The 16636-nt window shown below is 43.0% G+C and overlaps 3 protein-coding genes across 11 annotated transcripts in view; 1 reads left to right on the top strand and 2 right to left on the bottom strand.

Annotated features, from left to right (window-relative positions):
- The window catches only part of LOC125769047 (ATP-binding cassette sub-family F member 1), a 226934-nt gene that overhangs the window by 2884 nt on the left and 207414 nt on the right, over nt 1-16636 (bottom strand). The window lies entirely within an intron of this gene.
- LOC125769063 (neuroglobin-like) overlaps nt 1-16636 on the bottom strand; it is a 128876-nt gene that overhangs the window by 13388 nt on the left and 98852 nt on the right. The gene's annotated exons all lie outside the window — the stretch shown is intronic.
- LOC125769050 (putative polypeptide N-acetylgalactosaminyltransferase 9) overlaps nt 1-16636 on the top strand; it is a 72119-nt gene that overhangs the window by 909 nt on the left and 54574 nt on the right. For 2 of the 9 annotated variants that reach the window (XM_049437459.1, XM_049437460.1), the window contains exons 1-2: nt 486-669; nt 3216-3792. The gene's annotated coding sequence lies outside the window, so the exon portion shown is untranslated. The other 7 variants (XM_049437453.1, XM_049437452.1, XM_049437457.1 and 4 more) reach the window with 7 other exon arrangements.

Here is a 16636-nt window from a genome sequence, read left to right as displayed (position 1 = left end):
CACAAAAATCTCTTAAATTAGATGTGTTGTATTAAATATGGCTATGCTTACAAATTCCATATGATATACAAATATTACTCAAAAAAAAAAAATAAAATTTCGAAATTCTCAATTTTGCATCGATACCGTCGAAACCCCTGTAGCTAGGTTTCGTTAAGCAAAGCGACAGTTTTGACGTTAACTTTCGTCAAATTATATATGAATTTTTATTTTACTTTGTAGAGCGATTACATGCTTTTACTGTAAATATATTCAACCAAAGAACTGCTAAATAACTAAATTAGAAAGTAAATTAAATTTATAAATAGCACAGCACACGGTATCGGGATGAAAAATGCTAAACAAAACCATTTATTGATCGCTGCTTGGATAAGACGTAAACAATTTCGGTGAGACTTTTGCCCACTGTGCGGATAGCATAGCGCAGCATAGAAAAAAAAATGGACGCATAAACCAGAGAGTTGGTCGCTCGGGCGAGAAACTGTTCCGTCTGCTTCGATGCCCGAAGTTCTCTCCCATCACTCGAAGCGAACGGACGTGCTGCGTGTGTTGCGTCCGCGCTTGGCTCAAGTGGTTTTGTGTTAAATTCTACGTTACGCAAAATTCCTTCTAGCTAATGTAACCACCTTTTAATCACTTCACCACAAAACAGCAGCAAAATTGTTGAACGTAGGTTTACTTGGATGCTATTTCTTCCTTTAGACATTTGGTTTCTATGCGATAGTATAAAGAGTTACGTACGTTGTTCGGGTCGCGTTTATGAATATCAAAACAAAGTGTGTCCCTCTAGTAGCAGCAGCACCAGCGCGTGTAGGGTTGTGGAGGCGTTTCGGTTTACGTATACTTCCGGAAGGTGACTGTCGACGGGTGATCCAAGTGTAAAAACTTCATGGTTGGCTTTTGTGTAGTCCTGTAATTCACGTACCTTAAATCGGGAATGGATTCTGCCGATTGCCCCTGCGTTATGCAGAAAATCCTGCCGTGTGCTTGACCCTCTTGTATGCGTGTGTTTGTGCGATTGTCTTGTTTGTGTTTCTGTTTACCAGGATCTGCTCTCCAGAATTCTTTGTTGATATCTCTCTCGTTACATATTACAGTGCGAGTGGTGTCGATGATGGCTTTTCTTCCTGAACATGAATAAAAGAAAACACCCTCCAGAATCCTAATCTCATTCGAACACGAACAGTACAAACATTCCGAACGCAAGGAAACCAGTTTTATGCGTGTGCGTTTGTGTGAGGGTGAATGTGAACACCGGGCGTGATTATGTGCGTGCAAGCTTGCTAAAGAGCACAAAAATGTGCGGATGAAGGAAGACTATTGGATGTGTACGAGATAGCAATAGTACGACAGAGAGAGAGGAAAAAAACACCGAGAGAGAAAGAGAGAGAGCGAGAGCAGCAATGCGTCAGGTGTGATTGCAGGTGAATGAGCGTTCGCCAGGAGCAAAATCTTCACCGCGAAGGCTAAAACTGATTGTCCGAATGGCGAGAATGGCACCATGATGGCCTTGCTTTCTCTGTAGGCATTCCTTGAGGGATGTATTAAAGATAGGCTATCGTGATGGAAAGCTGTCGGCGAGTGACAGTCCACAACGAGTAACCGTTTCTGTCCGGGGCATCAAAAGTAGGTTGCAGAAAACCGAGACTATGTCCGCGAGAGGCCTGCACACACAAGGCACTCCAACTGTGAAGATGTTGCCAAGGATACTTGGATGCAAAAGGAAATACGGAAATTTTGAAGAATGTCAGTAACATCTAACCATCACCAGAGCAGTGATATGTCCGGAAAATCCTCCAACCGCCAAGGGGACACACTAAAGATCCCGCAAAACAAAGTTACCTCGACCTACTGTCGAACTCCCGATAATTCTGATTATACCCCCCCCCCCCCGGGTTGTGCCTCCAAGTGCGAACCAGTGCGCGGTCAAAGAAGAAAACCCCTCGGCATAAGGTTTTGCCTTTTGGCCGCTCGTCACTGCGGAATCCCCCGTTATCTATTCCCAATTTATTGGTTTTTGCTTTCGCAGGTTGTTCTGCTTCCAAGCAACTACTTACACACCCTACGCAACGTTACGCGTTGCCTCATAATTCTTGCCCAAAAACACGTGAAGCCAACGAAAAGAAGGTAACGGACACAGTGTATTCCACGGTTTGTGGCCCCGCGGGGTGTGTGTATGGAAAGTAATCGATAATTTTTGGACGGTTTTTGTTGCGTTGCCTACCTTTTTGGTGGTTCGGCTTCGCATTATTGCTGTTGTTTGCGTATGACCTTCTTTACGCGCGCACGTGTTTGTACGTTGCGGGACTCATGTCGTTCCAGTTCTGATCCCGGAATGAATCTTTCCCTCGCATGTACGTAAAGGATACAACGAACACATTTAACGGTACGGCAAACATCACAAAACCGTGTTAGATTAAATTGGCCTGTTCTTTTATACTGAAGAAGGTGAGATCAGTACAGTAGTCTAACCACACGTTGCTTGTACCGGGATCGTGATGTTTTGTTTCAAAGTTGGTAGATGTTCCTTGCTGATACATGATGTTATGTTCATGTTTTCCAATTCCCACCAACACTCCATCCAGTAATTCTGGCGAAATGTGGAGTCACTCCTGCTGACAGGTTTGTTCCTGAGAACTGATATATGCGTAACGTGAAGAATTCTTAAATCTTCTGTAGACGACATTCGAGGAAGAAATCTGTCTAGTGGCAAGATGATGCTTCACGAACCATATCCTAAACATACGGTACTGTTCCATAGCGGTGTTTTTTTCAGAGTTTTTATTCCACTCTTATCGCCTCCAGGTTATGTCTGTGGAGTGCGTAAACAAAATATTGTTCTACGTATTTTTTTTGCTATTCCAATACTGACGAATTGGAAAGTTCTGAGAATTTGGAAGAATACTCTGTTCAAGAAATCGAGACACACTTCGAAAAACATATGCCCGTAGTGCTGTACGATGGGGACTTGTATTTAAGGCACCACAAAAAGCTTCTCAAATACACAATAGAATAAATAATGTTCTCTTTGACATCATCAAAGGGCACCCATTCACAGGTGGCAATATCCTGTTACAATAGGTTAACCACCATTTCTAGGACGTTCTTCGTATCAGATACCACCCTTTTTGGGGTCAATAATGAATCGAACGAAAGATGAAGACAAATCCAATACGGAGTGTCATATGATTTTTTGCTTGCTTCTCTTTCCCTAGCAGTTTTGTGTTGCGGTCACCTTAGCTAGGAGCCTTCCCATTGCGCAGCCACGACGTTATTTAAAGTTGAAGGAGATCTCCAGCACTACCGGTACGGTTGGTTCCGTTTCGCTATGATGGCAAAAATGTCAAAAGGTTGCTGCAACCACACCGGCGACTATCGACGATTTGTGTGCAAAGTGTAAAGTGAAAGAGAAAACCGGTTGGTACGGGGAATCGGCAAGCAAAAACCAACGTGCGTGTGTGTGTACGTGTAGGTGGCTGTGTGTTTGTGTGTGTGTATTGGTGGGCAAGCTTGACATAACCTCAGCAAAGGTCGCTACTCAGTTGGGTCGGAAGAAGTTGAGTAGTGAAGAAGCGCGCGCTTTCCATCAAGTCGGTAGTGGATGTTTGAGAGTAAAAGCAAGGAAGTAATATCATATCATATTTAAACCCAACGGTAATATCAGGTGAAATAGGAAGCAAACAGCAATCAGTAACGGCAGTGGTTAAAGATAACTAGTGACAAGTGACCATCCGGTTAGTGAGTTCCGGGTACGAAAGAAATCCTGCGAAGGCGAAGCACTTCAAAAACAAGGTAAGTCGATATCATTACTGATTGAGCTCTAACGCGCTTTTGTGGTGGGAGAAACTTTTTTTTGTTACTCGTCATTCAATTCTATAAGATTATAATAAAATTGGTATAATGCAAAATCATCCTTTGCATCGTCAATTCGCCAGAAAATTAGCTCATCATATCATGTGGACATATACGCTGCTGATGTTGAACCGTTAAGTGAAAGGTTCCCAGAATAGTTAATCGGGACCAGGTCATACATTCGAGATGTCTTTTAGAAAGTCCTCCAAAGTACCGCGACACATCAGAATAACCCGAATGTACCGTTGTGAAAGGTGGTTTCAATGTTTTGTTTGTCCAAGAATTTTGACATTCTTGATGATATTACACCGATGCCCTCAAGGGAAGGGACAACTTTCTTTCGCAGCTTGTACTCACCCTGAACTCGTTTCCCATTTTGGGCTGTATGTATGTAAAGCACTTTGGAGAAATTGGAGTGGCTGTTCGAGATGGTGTAGTTTGTTCTATTCTCGATAAAGAACTCGATGCCATAAAGCTGCAATCATGCTTGCTTGTCAATCACATGTTCCCACGTGTATCATCTTCGCTGTAGGGCCCTCCCCTCCCTACGACTGTAGCGATTATGTTAAGCAATTTCATGCTGGACGCAACGACACGGTTCCACGATCGGTGCGCGCCTCACATTACCTCTTTCGCGAAGGGAGAAACAAAACATCCCCAGTCTCACGACAAGCGAATTGCTTCAAGGTTTTGATTGTTATCGTTTTTTTTTTTCGTAGGCGTACACACATATTTGCCGCCGTTAAGGCAAGCTGTTCCTTCTTGCGCTAGCAAAGCACTACAAGACACGTATTTCGTGGCGGATGCCGTCGGGCCAAAGTGGCCAAATCTGTTGTTTAGCATGTATTTTCGCCTGTGTTTCGAACAAAATTCGCGACTACACACAGATCTCCCGTACCGTGGGGAATGGGCACAGTTTGCCCATTCGAATATATATTTTCTTTCGCCCGAAGGGCTTGCGGAACGTGCAGGAATCATATTTATCCGTCATTGGTACGACTATATTGTGGACCGCGTGTGCTCCATCCAGTAAATCGCTCTCCGCGACCATCATGTTTTTATTGTGCCAAAAAGGAAACGAAAGTGTGGATGGAGGCTAGGCCAGGTCATCGAAGAAAAATATATCGACCTTAGAGAAAAGCGAGAAACGTGCACAAACTAGCGAAATATGAATGTTATGCGCTTTTTAGCCACTTTCCGCACAATCGGGCCAGGAAGATTTGGTGAGCATTTTGGGAGCAAAATAGGCCCCGGGTTTCCCGTCTGCACGTCTACGTCTATCAAACGTGATACGTGCCCTGGTCCCGGTACGCTCTAGGTTCGGACGTGACTTATCGAATCTTCGATCGAGAACCTGACCTGGCGAGTTAAGTCGTCCATACCACCGTGCCGAACCCGCGTCGTTTACCAATCTGTCGATCGACAACTTTCAGCTATGACCTCGAGGCAAACTCTGTAGTCCAAACGTTTTCGGCACGTAGAACTACTTCAGGTGGTTGGAATCGGGAGTTGGTGTGGAAACGAAACATGGATCAGCCCGTTATCAGCGTGAGCCGAGTTTTTGATTCTCGATTGTGGGCACGTTTGGTAATGAATGTTGCTTTTTCCGCAAAAAAAATGGAAATGGTAAGGAAAGCTTTCGTCAGCGAATTGATAAGGGTTAGATTCTTCTGGATGGTGGCCATGGACATTGGGCTTCCTTTGCTTGAAAAAAAAAGCTTCGTCAGCAGGACTTTATTTGTTTCCACCCCACGCAGGTGTGCTATCCATCTTGAACTTCTGTTATGAATTATAATTGCACAACTATCGCTCGATATGATCACGAAGCACCCATCAACGGAACAACCTCCAATAGCCAGTCGTCCAGCCGTTCGATTCTCATTGGACCGAAAACACACACGTCAAACTTTTCATTGTTGATGCAACCCGGGCGTACCAGAAATTCCACTTGTGTGTGATCGGTTATGAATAGGCAAGCACACGAGTTGAGAGGAAAAGTTTTTTTTTTCTCTGGACATCTGCTCGGAAGCTGAGCTGTGTCGAGCGGGGTAAGAGTTGGTCATCGATTTTTCGAGTAGCAGATATAAGTTTTTGAAGGCTTACCAAATTCGGGTGAGGAACCGTTTGTGGAGTTGCTTGGAGGAGCTAGACAGCCTTCCTCAAGTAGAATCTTGTGCGAGGGCTTCCGGTGGCATAAGGGTTAACCTGTCGATTGGTGGCGATGCGTCTAGGAAAGATTTTAAACAAGCAATACAAAAGGGAAAAGCATTCGGGAATTCACCGTGCAACGAACGCGTCGCGTTGGAGCTTCTACCTGGAGAATGTAACGTCAGGTACGTCCATGAACGAGACACGAGGGACAAGCAAAGAATGGAGACGATGAATTATTAAGCAGTGAAAAAATTCCTTGTTAGGCGTAAAACTTTGCTCACTTCAAGCACCTGCTCTAGCGGCAGCATCAGCAGCACATAGCCATTAGACGAGTACTTTTTGGGGTGTGCTCTAGACGTACGGCGCTAGTGAATTGCCGGAGCTAAAACATCTCCATATCCAAGGAGGAGAAGGATCCATTTCGACACACTTGTGTGCACATGTAGCTTATTTTTCGTGTAGAGCCTTCTGTCGAAATGTAACATTATTTACCCTTTTGCCACGGCTACCCATTTCCTTTCCGCTGGATGCATTGGAGAAATTACACCTTCAGAAATGGGAGGCTGATTTCCTTTTCGGGAAGCCCTATTCGTGGCCCAAGGTTCAAGGGCTTTAATTCCTGGTTGCACGGCACCACCAGGTAACAAAATGTAGGACACAAATGTAGCTTTTAATTTTTTCTTACTTGCTTTTTCGTACGACATCGTCTCGGTATGCAAATCGTCAACTTCCTTGCAAAAAGTATGCCGTGCAGGAGACAGGGAGAGAGTAAATGCCTGCCGGGAATGGAAATAAAATGTAAACGAATATAAAATTCAACGCATCTTCTACTCACACCCTTTGTGCAAATGTGAAATTTTGACTTCATTTTGCTTGTTTTTTTTTGTTATGTCGTCTACATCGTCCTTTCCATTTCTTGTGTACGTGATTTGTTTACCAAGAGCAACTCATCACACCGAGGGAACATTGCCCCAAAAAAACGTTACAGGAGCTTTACGGTGGACGGAAACGCGACCTACGGGTGACGGCATGCTGGGTGACAGCTGTCAAGTTTTATTGCGACTTCATCGGTGCGACACGGTTCTTCGGTTCTTCGTTGCAGGGTGGAAACGAATTTTGAGCATTTTGGCCGGAGACCGAAGAAAAATAAAACCAAAACCCATTACCCCGCCGCACCTATTACCTGAGGAGGCAGGGATGCGTTACGGGGGTGGGTGTCCATCCACGGTTTTTGGGCGGTATGGACGACAAAGTGGCTACAACCGTGAGTTGGGGAGCGTGTCGCAAACTGCTCGATTTAGGAATCTTTGCCGGAGGGAATTTGCCAACTGCCATGTGCATGGACGTCAAGCACCGGGATCCAGATGGGGATGTAATGGAAGCTTAGTTTGCGTATGTGTGCGTTTTTACAATTTCTTGTTATTTGTTCGACACTTTTTATGACGCACAACACTTTCGTTTACGTACTTTCGCAACACTTCTCCCGAATTGTTGCCATCAATGCTCGAGAGTTCAATGGTTTGTTTGCTGTGGCTTCCGTTTTACTTCGCAGAAGTTATTATATTACCAGTTTTCAATTTTGATTTAAACTCTTGTATGTATTGTATTAGCATAACTTGCACAATTTTTGACATCTTTTATAACATAAAACATTTCCCTTCTTCTACTCAATTTATGTAATTCTCTAGTGCTCTTGTTCCCTAGCTGTTCTTGATTTATTTTTTTCATACCTCGTATGAAAAAACTAAAACTCGTGGAATGTGTGGAGATTTTTATCTGATAATGCGTTCCAGAGAAATCCTTGTAACTTGATTTTCAGCTTAATTCTAATATCGTTTGAAACATTGTTTATTCAAAACTATCTACAACTTCAAGGGAGATCTTCGCCTGCCAATTTTATCTGTCGTTGCCTTACCCATATCTGGATAGTCAATCCTGCGTCAGTCCGGTTATGATTCAATTCGCAGACCTTTCGAGTAACACTGGTGCCGCTATCACCTTTACCAGGGTGTATAACGAACAGACAAACAATATTTAAAGTTTTAAAATGAAATAATTGAACCCAATTAAAGCTAATAAAGGTTTTTAATTACTAAACGTAACTGAGATTTTGCAGTGAGATCCATAAAATAACCGAGTGTCTCGAGTAACGCGTAACTCAGGAAAAGGATGTACTTTAGTATGAGCATAAAATCAAGTTGATGGGATCTACAAAACGAGTCGTTTACTTCCATTTCGTGGAATTCTTGTACCAAGGAAAGCCGGAATTGTCCCTTAACTGTCTGTTAACTGTCTAGAACACCGGAAATGCGCCATGGAGAAATACCTAAATATTAATTACACCTCAAATCCTTAAAATGTGTATTTCTTTGAATTTTTCCCCCCTTACTTAATAATCACGAAAAGGTATTATTGGTGCCCAAAAAACCCCAAACTAAGCGAACAATCTTATCAGGTCGTCAGCAAAATGGTAACTCAAAGTGAAAAGTTCCTAATGCTATTTCGCTGTATTATCTCATTCTTTTCCCTATTCACTGTCTACCATTTTTTCTCCGCGGGGGGGAAAAACACCGTATGGAAATGTTCTTTCTGTTGCCCCAGCAGGGAAGCTTTTCCTGGGAATCGGGTAAAATATTGTTCTTGTACTTTCGTAAACACCTCTTCTTCCGGACGAAATCGATCGATTGGGAGTGGTTTTTTCTTTCTCTCTCCTGTAGGAGAGATAAATTTCCTGATGAGTCGTTTTTTTTCCTCTTCATTCTACACGCAAGCTTGTTGTGCAAACGTTACGTTAAAGTGATTTTCGAATGTTATCGGTGTTCGAAAGTGGTGGTGGGAAAAGGGTGACATTAATTTGACGTGTGACCCAACATGCCGGGCTAGGTGTATGGGTGCTTCAGTGTTTTTTTTCTGGTATGATGTCGAAATTTCTAAAGCGCCAATTGAAATTTATTTCACATTTCCTTCTTTTGTTCCCTTCTGCTCCTGATTTCCTTAATACAGCCGTTCTACCCTTTTTTTGTTTTGTTTCGTCCAGAGCGTCGGCAGTGCTCGTATATCCGGAAGGGAGTTTGCTCACCGCTTCTTGTTGCTACTATAGGCAGCGTCGGAAAAATGTATTGAACGTCGAGTGTACGAGCTTTTCGGGAAAAGTTTTTCAATATAATCTGTTTTGGTACCGTGCACTCTTCGAGATTAGATGCCTGCGGGATGACGGTACAAGGAATGTTAGCGTAATTTATTTATCGCCATCGTGCACCATTTTGAGTGGAGTTTAAACCGCCCCCCGGCGTGGTGCAGGGTGAGAGTGGGCAAGGATTAATGTCTGGGATGAAGCGCAAATAAAATTTCAATGACTGGAAGGGTATTATCGATGGAAGGAGCAAATAACCCGGACGCACGATAACCTTTTCTTCAACATTCGCTGCCGCTGAGTCGTTGTTTCTAATCTTTACGATTTATGTTGCTTTTTGTAAAAGAAAAAAAATCAGTGAAAAGAAGAGAAACTAAAGGAAGAACACAAAATTGAAAGAACCTGATAGATGACAGTGATATCGGGCTGTCTGTGTTCGCATTACACGCATCAGTAGAGGATGATGCGACAAACTCCCTACAGTTTACGTTTTATTGCTGAGCTTCTTCGTCATCGATTCCATCATCTGATCGTTCCATTTCTCATATCCGATTAAACGATTCCGCCGTGTGCGAACGCTACTCGATTTATTTAATCCTCTCTGCAGCGATTTACACGGCGACAAGGTGAAAGAAAAGATATCCGCCAAGAAGGATATCTGTTGAAACGGAAGAACCCAACGTTGTAAAGGTCCCTTAAGGGACTTTTGGTGCGGAATTGGAATGTGATTCTGTAGAGCAGGTACGGACATGACTAAGCCCAAAGCAGGAAACTAGATTTTCCCCATGAGCTTTGAATTCCGGTACGGGATTTATTCTGCAGCGAAATTTGCTTAACACAGTTTGGGGCCACGTTGGGGCCATACTGCTTAAATTGTATTGTGCGACCGGACTTCACATAAAGATGGCTATCATGTCAGATAACGACCCATGATATCCTGTATTAGCAAAGTATTAGTTGTAGAATATAAATTTATTCTATTCCAAATCTTTATTTGCCATTTCGAACCTTTACAATGCTCGAAGCAAATAGAAACGTGTCTGAAATGAGACATTATCTTATCGATATATCTGCTGGACGAGTCCCATCAAGTCGGCGTTGCGTTGTGCTACGGAGCTAATGTTTTATTAGGGTCAATATTGACGCCATAATCTAGGCAGTTAGGCCGACTAAGCGTTAGCTTCAACGGTCTGTTTGGAACAGGTTATACACATTTTCACGCCTTATTGAACGGATAATAGGCCAAAGTCAAAGTCTATCATTTTCTGGTCCCAAAACCTTGAAACATCCCCTCTGGCATGTGATTGGATGAGACAGAAAATACATATTAAACCCATTTCGCCCTTCTGTGCACGAGTCTTCCAATACTGACGAAAATAAATAGAAACAACCGAAAACCCCGTGTACTGGCTTTTGCACGGCTTCCGGGAACCGCCCCCCCCCTGCGGCCGTCCGGAGATCGACATAATTTCGCTAAATTGTTTGCATAATTTTCCAATCGCCACTCGATTTATGAAGGGTAATCAAGAATACTGATCGAAGTCCGCGACCCGAGGGCGAAGGGTGCCGGCAAGATGTTAAATGCTTCATCATTCCCGACGACAGAGAAACCTCGGGACAAAAGGTAAAAAGGCAGCAATCGCTGATAATTTCGTCAATCACGACCACCGTGATCGGGACCTTCCGCGGGAAGGTCGCTATGATTTGATTTTCCCTACATCCGGTCGCGGGAAGACGGCACGAAAGCCATCTCATCTCGTTATAGATGCCTTACCACTGAGTTTTTTTTTGTGTGTTTGTGTCGTTTTACTTTTCTGGAGAGAGAGAGAGAGAGAGAGAGAGAGAGAGAGAGAGGGAGAGAAACGATACGAACCTGCAGTGTGGAGCAACATCGTGCAATCAGTGGCTGTGACATGTTGGAATTTTATCTCCATCTTCGCTAGATTCAAAGTCTGGGTAATGATGGGAGGCCTCAATATTGCCACAGTATCGGATACCGCTTATTACCAATCGCTTGCTTATCCATGTTTGACTCCCCAATCCGGTTCCCTTTTTTTTGGTTGTTGCACTACATCCTACTTTCTTCGTGTCAATATTTGTATCACGTCAGAACCTTAGCTGATGCATAACGACGAAACCCGGATATGAGCTCATTTCTTTCTGTTTAATCCTACCCAAGTTGGGGATTTTGGATTGTGAGGAATGTTTGGTGTCTATTAGAATCCTTTTCTACTCTCAAGGATGAATGTCTTACCCGTTGTCTATGTAGAAGACGATGAGTAATCGCATAGGTGTATGGAGTCACATCAATCAAACGGACCTCCAAAATCCCCAGTGGCATTCTTCGAAAAAAAAGAAGTCTTAATAACCGTATCCCTACGGAAACGTACGATATAACACTTGTTGGAGAACTTGTTGGTGTCTCTATCGCAGCAACAGCACCCTGTGCGTGATAAGAGGTAATTGTTGCCTTTCGTTGCGTTTTTTGGAGGGAGCAATTCTACCACGATGTCCGAAACACGTCGACAGTGTTTGATGGTGTTTCAAATGTATCACGACAGACCACAGCGGGATCATTATTCTCTCCCATTAAACTCCATTGGAATGTTTCTTCTTGTAAGATATTGCACTGCAAGTGGCAAATTCCCGGCAGGTTCTCGGTTTCTGAACAATAAAAACGCATTTATCCCAGTCAGCGGCTTGAGCTATTTCTTGTGTATATGTGTGTTATCGTTATCAGTACCGGTTTCTTACTTGAGTAGGGTAGGCTTAGGGTGGAGGTGCAGACACAGGCTGAGGGTTTACTGACGAGCGACACAATGTACAACGTGGAACAGCTTGCTGTACAACAAAACGTGTACCCATTTTTCTTCTTCGAATGGCAAATGATAACGTCAGAGGATCTTCATACAAGTAGGCTAAGATAACAGCTGGTGTAACGCGTGGAAGCAACACAAAAAAGGGCAACTTTCTGCCTAGTGGATGAAACTACTTCGCTGGCAACACTGGTTGATGCGTTGTACGTGTGAGGTTCCCGTACATATGTGCAAGTGGATAGCCACAGTCGAGAACGGTGTGATAACAGCAGAAAACAGTAGCGTACACAAACACTTGGCCAAGCTAGCCAGTGGGTAATGTTGTACTAGTATTAATTAGTTCATTTATCTACCATGTCAAAACGTGGACGCTTTGGTGTCCGGAGTCTAAGTGTAGTCGGGAGAGTTATCGATGGCGTCATTTGGTGGCGCAAAACAGCTCCGTTATGCGGCATTCAGGCACCATCAATTAGGTATTCAGAATAGGGTTATTTCTGCTTTTGCGGTACGATATGAGGCGCCTCTGTCGATACACCTATTACACCCGAGAACTTGCTAATATGAGCAGCTATTTCTGTACAAGAGAAATGTGAAGATCTCTGAAAGGTAATTTCTCAATGTTCAATACGAAGTTAAAATTATCACAAACTTTGTTCTCCACAAGTTTCAGACATTGGGTATGCTTCTTAATTAGAGTTTCAAATTGTCACTCAAATAACACCGCCTTCATTGATCCTAATGTCAATGGAATGCTTTGTCTATTTATGGATACCTTGAAACCATCCCAAAAGTTTTTCGATGACGCAAATGACTTGAACTTGAGAAGTTTCATAAGTTTCCGGAACAATTTAACACCCAATAAAAGGGTTCCAAACAAACGGAGGTCTATTTGCAACAGATCGCCGTACACGTTGCATTAGACACAGTAAGTTTTACCGAAGACTAGAACTGTTCGATCATAATGTATCCATTAGTTCTTCACTTTGGTGGTCATGTTCGATTGGAGTCATGTTGTTTTTTTACCTTGAAAGGTTTCAGAAAAAACGCAACAACATATTTCGGTACTGTTCGCTTTTGACCTCTAAAATATCTTTGTGACAATGTTTTCCTATTATCACTTGTTCCGATTATTGCGCTGGACGTGTTTTGTAATGATGTACGCTCGATAAGATTGACATATGGTTTCCATCGCCTCCAGTATAGCGGTGTTTCCGCATCAAATGTCACCCATTGAATGTCTGTCTGTGGATCACTTATCTGCTCTACTGGCAGTAGAAGCTTTGGTGGAAGATGCTAAAAGCAATGTTATTTTCACAAGGTACACTGCCTCATCGGTCACCGTAATGGTGCGTAATTTGGGCAAAGGTGTATAATTGGCTATCAGTTATCAGGGAGAAACCGTAGCAAAGATCGATAAGAGGTCTACCAACCTTGAATGATTCTATGTACCCCCAATACAACAAAAGCCACAATTCAATAAGAGCTACGGTGATGGCGGATTTTATTGGTTCGTTAGACGCTGCTTAATGATTTGCTCTGCGGTTGACAGATAGGTTTCAGTGTTTTCACTTCTGTTGCGCCTGTTTGCGCTCAACACGGGAGAGAAACTTTCCCGCACCTTAACTTCGATCTGGAGTCAATGGATGAAAAGGTGCGAATCATTTGCGAATGTACCTACGCACTCTGCCGGATGCAATATTGATGTTTATCGAACGAAAGAAACCCATTACGGGGCGCAGTGGTAGATGGTGCTCGAAACACTTGTCACCGTTGTCATCTTAATTGGTGGGCCGTGGCTAACCGCAATATAGAGGTACCTGACGTCCTCCGTAGGAAAAGACACGTTTTATTGAGGTGTCAAAATGGAGCCAAACTTTCAACAGCCGCATATACTGACTTTGTGTGTGTGCCGGTTTTATCGATTTTCTTTTATAGCAAAGGGAACGCATTGATGAATTTTATTTGGAAGAAATGTTGTCTAAAGAGAGCTGACTTCTATTCGTTGCTGTTCTTCTTTCTCAGTAAGTGAAATGTATCGAAGATTTTGGTTTTTAACTCAGGAACTCAATATCAAGATTTGAACTTTTATTATTGTGATCCCCATTCTAGTGGTCGGCTATAAAGCTCGTGAACGATCGTGGCTCCACAATGAAATAAGTTTCTTCAAGCTCAACAATGTGTCCGTACTGACGAGGACGAAGCCATAGTAATTCCATGTCTTTAGTTGAGCTGTTTTTTATTCATCACGAACTACATAAGCAAACCTCTATTTGGATCATAATTTATGTTGGCAAGCATTATCAACACCACCACAGTACAGTTTCGATAGAGCGCGAAAGCCAACTCGATCGCTTTTTTTGTGTTTATTTTCTTGCGGTTTTCAAATAGGACCGAGCAAATGGCGAAAGGGATCGAAAAGAATTCGAACCCCAATAAAGGGTGGGGAATTTGCGTTTTTCCGCTTCAGCTAGTACGATTTCCACGACACCGTACACGATCGTTCGATCGGGTGGCCGTTCGTTAGGAAGGTGCGAAGGTGTGTGCACACTGTGGTTTTGCCGTCGGACCGGAAACGTGAAAACGCTCACTTTCTAAACTGCAGCCAACTGCAGCTACTGTTGTGGACACCGAATGCTGAGTGTGTAGGCATATGAAATTGTGTGATATTCGCTCGATTGGTTGATGAAGCAGCAGGCACACAGACAGATGGTTCGATCTGTTTCGGTACGCGATGCTGTAGTACAACATTCCGGAGGTTAGTTCCTGCTCTAAGTGATGTTTTTTTTCGTGTGTTTTACTCAGATCCTAGCAAATGCTTTGAGGATGATGTAGACTAACATTCTCTTCGATAGCTTTTTAACTTTGCTAGGGGAATGCGTGTGGGGTTTTCGCTCCAGTGCATTGAATAAAATTGAAATGATGCGGTTTTTTTCCAACACAATTAAAGTATTTAACAGCATTTTACAATGCAATGTTATTTGTTGAGAGAGGAATGTCATCTTCATATTATTGAAACTTGCAAAATTCAAGGTTAGTGATGCTAATCATTATGACAATACAAAAGTTAATTGCTATCGGGTGTATTTGGAAGAAGAAAACAAAATTGAATCAAAACTAAAAACCTGTTTAACTCTATTGACAAAGTGACTTAAACGATTACTTTTCTTCTTGGAAACTGAATGATCGTATGAGTACAATCACACCCAAAAAGCATGATCGAATCGGAATGGGCAGGAAATCGTTAGATTGTTTTTCTTTCTTCACACGTGTTATGTTGTTGAAGGGCCACACAGCTTCACTTCACACAGTGGTGTCTTTCGTTGTGGAAACTTTCCCTTGCAGGTTGTGCTACTGTTGGGTAGTTCGCTTATTTAACCCAAAGATTTGAAGTGCAATGCAAGAGGAAAACACTACATCGTCAGTCTATCGTATTTCATTGAAGGGAGCAAGGTAGTTTTCCAACTGCAACGAAATACTTGAGTGTAGATAAAAGAAGAACTAAAATCTCCAAAACGTATGCTTCAGAAGGAGCCGTTTCCACGAGTCCACCATTGAAGTGTGTCTTTTGTTTTTGGCCAAAAGCTCTCTTTATCGAGTTGCGGGGTGACTCGAATGTCGACAATTGGGAAAAGTGTAAAGACCATTAAGTGTGTACATTTTCGGAAACATTGAAACGAGTTCTCTACCAGCAAAGAAGGCACAACGTACACTCTGAAGTACATTCTCCATAAGGTGCATTATCTGCTTCACATTATCATCATCTGTTTTGTTCCGTACCAGTATCCTGTATCCGCGGACTTCACGCGACAGTGAAAGGGAAACTTTTGGAACATTTTCCGCAGCTAATGTAATGATGAACTCCCCTGGGGGGGGGGCGACTCTCATCTTTGGTGCAGCTGCAAAGGAAAGCTCCGACTTTTATGGTTCTAAAATTTATGACACTCACACGTGCCATATATTGGGGAGTTGGGAGCCGTACCGCACCGAACTTCACATTATGTAATGGTATTGCAGTAGGGGACTCAAGGAAGTGCCCTTACTATGGGCAAACCTCGAACTCTAGAAACCATCTTCTAAAACCTTGCAATTTCCGCACAACCGCACGGGCGACTCGGGAGATTATTGTCGCGCTGTTCCTGCCGTGGTCGTAGCGGCACCAACTTTCGGCAGTAGTTAATTAGGACACCCTGGTTGAAGGGAAGGAACTGATTTTAATTAGTTCTGTTTGCCTACCGGTGGTTTTGCCGGGGATGGTTCGGTTGGGTTAGTGCGTTCCCGGGGGAGATGTTTCTGATGCTTTGCCACTTGATGGGAGTTTCGCTGAAAGGACAAGCCAGTTGATTTGCTTCTCCAATATACATACGTATCTTTTGGTCGAATACGAAACTTTCAGCCATTTCCTTTTGGAGAATCCGATCAAAATGGACGCCTTCGCCAAAGTGTCGGTGTAGGTGTGGAAGCTCAAAGGCAATATGGTCGATAATAGATATTTCTCGGAAAATTGTAATGTTTTGGACATAATGCGGGACCTATTCATGGGGAAGATTTGATAATGGTTGTTAGTGTCCTTGTTAAAATGGAAGCGTGGTTGTCCCAAACAACTTTTTTTTTAATTAATTGGCCACTGAGTGTGTTGAGTATGTATGAAATTCGGTTCATGGAAAATGGACTTGAAATTATTTCA

The sequence above is a fragment of the Anopheles funestus genome, chromosome 3RL (assembly GCF_943734845.2).
Source record: "Anopheles funestus chromosome 3RL, idAnoFuneDA-416_04, whole genome shotgun sequence".
In the NCBI taxonomy this organism is placed as follows: Eukaryota; Metazoa; Arthropoda; class Insecta; order Diptera; family Culicidae; genus Anopheles; species Anopheles funestus.
This window is presented reverse-complemented; position numbering and strand designations above follow the sequence as displayed.